Source organism: Charadrius vociferus, unplaced genomic scaffold (genome assembly GCF_000708025.1).
Source record: "Charadrius vociferus isolate BGI_N301 unplaced genomic scaffold, ASM70802v2 scaffold75, whole genome shotgun sequence".
In the NCBI taxonomy this organism is placed as follows: domain Eukaryota; kingdom Metazoa; phylum Chordata; class Aves; order Charadriiformes; family Charadriidae; genus Charadrius; species Charadrius vociferus.
The window spans coordinates 475498-481731 of NW_009648545.1; the positions used below are offsets into that span (position 1 = coordinate 475498).

The following is a 6234-nucleotide window of genomic DNA, read 5'->3' on the forward strand; positions in this document are numbered from 1 at the left end:
CTCTTCCATATATGCAGTGTGCGTACACACAGCGGGGTTGTGTCTCCTGTATACCATGGCCACATGTCTCTGGCTCTCAGCCCACCAACTGTCTAAATCCCAAGAAGTGCTTTATTTATGTTTTCTTGTCAAGCTGAACATATTCTCAAAACGAAGGAAATAACATCAATGTGCGCTGCATGCCTTCTGCAGAGCCAGCCTGAATTCCCTGCATTGAACTGTTTTATCTACTCAGATACATTTGCCTTTGAAATAAATTCTATTTTGTAAAGTTTTGCAGCAGTGCTTCTGCTAGGAATATAGTGCCTGACCTTTCCCTAGTTGTGAGCCAATATAATTTATTTAACCATCTAATAAAATCAATATAATAGAGTAGAGCATCAGGACTACAATACTGCCATACATGTTCTGTTAAAACCTTAATCCCTTTTTTATTAATTTATCATGGTAACACAGTTTTATCAATATTAGTTAAATACTGTCTTTCAGTTTTCTCTTATACTGCTTATATATATACACACACTATACTTATACTCATTTGAATAATAATTTTCAAGATGAATATAATCCTGGAAATACACAAAAAAAAAAAAACACCCTGCATCAGGAAAAAATCATTTTAGCATTTTCCTCTGAAAAGGTGTTTTCTTCCACCAAACTAACACCTATGTAATTTTTAAAGTCTGGTTGTTGCAAATGAATCCTATTCTTATCACAAAATATTTCAGGTTTTGTTGCAGAGTCACAAAATACTCATTCGGTAATTCATAACAAAACACTTAATTTCTATTAAATTTAGCGAAGAGACTGCAGGCCATAGGAAGGACAACCTGACAAACTTCCTGGAAACCTAGAAAAAACAGAAGCTGCTAACTTGCATCCTGCAGATGGGCAAAGCATATAGCTAAAAAAAGGCTAAGAGTGAAATTGCAACATTATAGACAAGTGGCCCCATGTCAACGCCCAGAAAGAGACTGGGATAAATATTTTTTTAGTAAATCCACAGAGTTGAAAACCTAGTCTTGATGAGTCACATCAAACCTAATTTTCTTCCCCCCCACCACCATTTGCTTAGATGGGAGGAAATAGACAACGCTCTTGTCATTATTCGGTATTTTTATGTGCATTCTAACGACTTTTGAAAGGCAAAAAATGCGAATATAATATAAATAAGAGGTACGTGTAGTGCTTGAGACACCTGAAACACTTCTGAGCGGTGCAGAATCTCCCAGGCATGCAGCTGGAGGTGTTCAGCCGGGCTGCACTGCCTCTGCTCCAGGAGTTCACTCCCCATGGTCAGCAACCACCTGCCTGAAGACATCATCTCATTGCTCCCCTCCACACAGATAACTATTGGCAACATAGCAGATAGATAGAATATTTCAAACATTTCTATCTGATAAAAACACATTAGAGTAATCTTTATGAAATAGCTTTTAAAGAATTAGCTTTTAATATCTTATTTTCTAAAGCTGTATGTAGGCAACAAAACTAATTACTAAATTTCTGAGGGTCCAGCAGTTTCCATTTAGCATTCATGCAGCTAGATAACTTTTTAAGTTCCTGTATATTAATTTAGAAATGTAACACTGAATAACGATTTTGAAAATCTTGACCAGATAATTAAGCAGCGACCCAAAGAAAGCACAGTTATGAGTAACGAGGAAGTCAAAGTGACTCTGGGAGGAGCGTATGTATTTAAAGCTCGTACTTCTTAGGTTGTTCAGTGAGCAAGGCTTCAGGTATAACCAGGATTTTATTAACTATACAGATGGCAGTCAGTATGGTCTCTTAACACAGCTATTCCTTCTGCTGCTCCAAATTCAGAAAAAAATCATACTTTGCAAAGGGAGCTGCAGAAGAAAGACTAGCTTTACTGATATGGGAACTCTAATATTTTCCATTTTTAAAAAATATCCTTAAAGTTGCTGAGTGACAATTTTACTAGAAAATTACCAAATATTCACAGCTAACAACTTTTGTGGGTCCAACAGCAATAATATTGAGACAGGGCTGGGGGCAACACTTGCTTGGTCTCCTCGTTGGTCTCAATTCTAAGTTTTTGAAGAGGTCAGGACCCCTGATGTAAGGCTTGGATTACTTCAGTTTGTTCTGCTAATGTTTGTCTTCCTTATCAGCAGGTCAGAAACGTGACTCTGAATCTGAAGGTACCAAGGCATATTCTAACTGAAGATAATAAGCTAACCCAGTAAATAATGATGAGTTCTATTGCTAAGGAAAATAAAATTACAAGCCCCTACAACTCCGAACAAGGTCATGAGCAGCTATAAACAATGGGTATCTCTTCACAATCACTTCTCAACAGAGTTTTCATCAGTAACCCCACATTTGAGCCATTCTGACTAGGAGAGGTGCCTTGTTCTCTGATGAAATCTTAAAAATTATATTCCAGTTTAACAGTGAATCCTGTCTCTTAAATAACTAAAATACTTTACAGTTGGCCCAGAAATTTCATTTAAGGATTAGTGAACCCTGTTTAGCCTATCATGAGTAATTTACCTCACTTTTGTCCACTCAGAAGTGGTTTTATCTTAACACTAATGAAAGCAAAGTGTTTCACTTCGGTCACTTAACAGAATCTATTCAGTGAATAATCTTGACACGAGCAGTGATTTAGTACTGAGGATTTTAAATCCAAATTAAACCTTGCTCTTTCTTCTCATTACCATTCTTAGCTTATAGCTTCAGCTCAGGAAAACTTGCATGAATTTGCTGCTAATATTTGTAATTGCATTAGTATTCTAATATTCCACCAAAATAATTTCAAATGGAAATACATTGAACCTCTTTGCAATACTTTGTAAGCTTTATTTCATTAAGGAGGCCGTGGCAGCTGTAACGGTACCGCTGTGTTTCAGAAACAGGGCTGTATTTGAACAGCTGCTGTTTCTTCATCCTGGGTTTACAGTTACATTTGTCTCCTTAATTGTTGGGTTTGGTTTTTTTTTTATAATGGTTGCTTGCAAGAATGTCCAAAACAGGCTTAGTGACAAGATTATGCTGGATGTTTTGCATGAAATACACTGCTGCAGAATCTTTGTGGCTCCTTCCTGCATTCAGAGTAATTTACAGTATTTTCTGTAACTGCAGTGAAGAGTTAGGTCACCTTTTGCAGGGGCGTATGAAAAATCAGATGCTTTACAAAATTCATTGACTCACCAGGAGAGACTGGGGTAACATGCCACACTAAAGCAATCTAGGAGGCAAATCCCCAAACTTGTGTGAGCATTTTGAGAATTAAAAAATGTGGCATTATATTGTTTGCCCAAAGTCCTCCCGTACTCTGAGAGTAAACTGAGCAGTTATTCCTAAACTGAACTTTTCAGATAAGAAGGAAAAATGTATCATATCTATAAAAGTAACACTAATCATTTACAAGTATTCATTAAATTCTAATAATTCTAGCAATTTTTCTGTGTGAAAATGAAAAGCTCTCCCACTGAAATACTATTAAAAATTACATTGTTATTAGTATTACTATTTATCATGTTACTGGAAAGATAGAGTCAAAGAAATGGAAGTGAGCAATCAAAAAAGCTGAATGAGAGGCAAAGACATCCTTTTCCAAGGATATCTCAAAGAACATCACTGCAACTTTGTTTTGTGCTTTGCACTGATTGTCTTGTAGCCGCACAGTCATTATTTTCAAGTCATTAGCTTCATTAAACTAACTTTACTTATGATTAGCTCTATAAATACAGTAACATCATATAGTTTACAAAGATCCGGAACTTTTTTATACAGCATGAAACGTGTTTTAAAGAAAAATTAAATTTCATTCATTGAATAGTAGCTTTTCAAGGAGCTAACTTTTAAGTGGTTTTAGTCAGTGGTAAGAGATGGAAAGACTGTCCCCTTGTGGATAGGAATATGAGGAAAGTGATACTGTAACTCACTGATACCAGCGGTAGCCCTGGGCATTTGGACTTTCATTAAGAAATTAGCTAGAATCCTGCCTTGCACATTGCTCATAAATCAAAACTGGAATGTCAAAAATACTGTTGAGGGCCTTTTAATTAAATTGGTTGGCCTGACAGACAGCAGAGGATAAAGACTGAGCTAATGTAGCATCATTGCTAACACCATCAGTCCAGGCTATCACCTAAATCTAACGGCTGTAGGCAGCTGCAGTGTTGCCCTCATTTGAAGAAAGCTATTTTATGAAGACGGGCTTCAGAGCAGAGAATGGGAGAAGGCTCCACAATAAAGGCGAAGTCTTATGGTATATCTATAAACCAACGTGCCGCCCACATGCATGCGTCTGCCAAACCCATGCTAAAGCATCCATCTACAGGGTGGAGCACCAGCCTTGTCCTCGCTCCTGCAGCCGCGCTGACAGAGGGACCAGAGCGGGATTGATTCACAGCTGGCTGGAGACACCCATCTGTGGCTGCAGATGTTAGATTATCCGTAAGTGTTACAAATTCCCCATACACATTGTCACCTCTGATCCATGAGAACTACCAGAAGGTGCTAGGACCCCATCATCACTTAGATCTGCGAAAATCAACAGTAGCTTCAAATTTCTGCATGAGGAAGCAGAACTTCACAGGGCTGCTGAGATAGCAGGGGATGCTTCTCATAGGCAGTGTTCTGGTTTAGGAAGTCTAGTCCTTCCCTATTGCAGGCGGTTACAGCCTCCCTAACAAATTCATCTTGCTCTGTCTTTATTAAGATTTTTCTCCCAATTACCTCAATTGCAAGAATTTTCTGAAATATCACTAGAAACCTCACCATTTTGAGCTCAGCCATATTCATGGTAAGTGTACATCTACTCACTCTATTATCCTTTTTTTTTACGCAGCTTTTTTCATCTCCTTATTGTTTAATTCCTGATAATCATACTGCCTCTTAGTTTTTGTCAAACTAGGCAAGCCACGTGCACACAGCTTTATGGTACAGGAAGGGCTCCGCAAATACTTTCATAATATGACTGTGTCAGCTGGAGGTGTCCCATAGGGTCAACTTTTTCCACAAACTATTGTTCAAGAACACATTCAGTCTCATCAATACACAGCCTTCCTCTGTCCCTAATGGAAGCACTTTGACTGATACCTTCTTTGGTAGTATTTACTTTTTTACGGTCACACACCACATATCACCCCTAAAAGAACCAGCTAACTCAGTAGTTTATATCAGTCATTTCCTACTGATTATTTCCCCACTTGCAGCAGAAATTCTCATTCTTCCAGCAATGAAGGAAACTGCACTGATTAAGTAACAAGCTGTTGCCACCCTTTGAAGATCTCCTACCACAAAGCCCTAAAGGTTTGTGGCTAACCAGTGTCAATATGGGGAAGCCGAGCTGCAGGTTGGTGAGTGGTTCAGAGTGGGAAGATGGGGAAATAAGCCTGAAATAATACCTGGCCTTTGGTAAGAGGACGTCCTGAATTGTGCTAGGTGGAACTCACTGAGTCATAAATTGTCCTCCATAAAAAGTGAGTTTCGTACATCTACTGCTCTGCGATTCACAAACTGACCGAGGAGTTGCTTGAAGGGTTGAAGATGAAAATGTCAAAACCTGTGGGGAGTCACAACAGACCTAGATAGACACAAAGACCTGTAAATGTCTATTAGCACTTTTAATTCAAAGTATACCCCATTCCTAAATCTCTGACACCAGACATGTTCAGTGTGTGCACTGGCGAATGGCCAATGGCCTTGTAACTCAGACAATGTGGGATTCTGGTAAAAACATCCAGACATACATGTAGCAAGTTCACACTGTAGATACACTTTTTTTTTTTTTTTTTTGTACACTACAGGTCTCTCTGACCGTTGGATGACAGCAAATCAAAAGTGAAAAAGAGGAAATTCTTAAAACCAATTTCCTCTGTCTCTGTCTTCAGCGCTAGGAAGTAACGAGAAACCAGACTGTATTTCTGTCCTTCACGGGAGGAAGCCTTACAGGAGGGGTTGTGAAAGTTCCCCCTTTCCTCCCCGGTGATGAAACTTCATGAAAAAAAAAAAAAAAGCCTATCTTTGCATCATTTCATAACCCTAATTCAGGGCGGTGGCTGAAGAGCAGCCTGTGGAAGCCCCTAGGAGGTGTAACGCGGCCCGGCTGCACAGTTCAGGGCGGCGATGGATGCAGGGCGCAAGCGGCTGTCACCTGAAGCGCCTGTCACCTGAAGCGGCTGTCGGTCACCTGAAGGCCGCCGGTGGCACCTAAGGGAGAGGGAGGGGAGGGGACAGCCGGAGCAGGTGGGGAGA

The 6234-nt window shown here is 39.5% G+C and overlaps 1 protein-coding gene across 1 annotated transcript in view; it reads left to right on the forward strand.

Annotated features, from left to right (window-relative positions):
- LOC104287293 (ras-related protein Rab-10-like) overlaps positions 1-6234 on the forward strand; it is a 61054-nt gene that overhangs the window by 21316 nt on the left and 33504 nt on the right. The gene's annotated exons all lie outside the window — the stretch shown is intronic.